Source organism: Chrysochloris asiatica, unplaced genomic scaffold, assembly GCF_000296735.1.
Source record: "Chrysochloris asiatica unplaced genomic scaffold, ChrAsi1.0 scaffold00056, whole genome shotgun sequence".
Classification (NCBI taxonomy): domain Eukaryota; kingdom Metazoa; phylum Chordata; class Mammalia; order Afrosoricida; family Chrysochloridae; genus Chrysochloris; species Chrysochloris asiatica.
Window position 1 is genome coordinate 5,511,412 of NW_006408574.1, and position 387 is coordinate 5,511,798.

Here is a 387-nt window from a genome sequence, read left to right on the forward strand (position 1 = left end):
AGAGGGGTATTCCAAGTCCCTTTGGGACCTATTCCAGGACAACTTAACCATGGAGGATTAATGACTTTAAAGCTAGGTTCAAAGTCTCAATAACAGGGCAAAACCTGGTGGGGTTTTTTTGCCGTTGCCTGGGTGATGTTGAATAACCTTTAATGCATTGAAAGGTATCACATGCTAAGCTTCCCTTGCTAAAAGGCTTAACTCCTACAACAGCAGTTCTCTGAAATGTTCCTGGGGTAAGGTTTTCCAATAGGGCACTCTCTTCCTTTCCCAGGCCCAGGAATAAAGTCTTTGCCTGCTTGCTAACCTCTCTTGGCCTCAGTTTCCAAACTCTATGAGGTGGGCATGGACTGCCAAGAGATCTTTTTTGGAAGAAGTGCAGCCAGA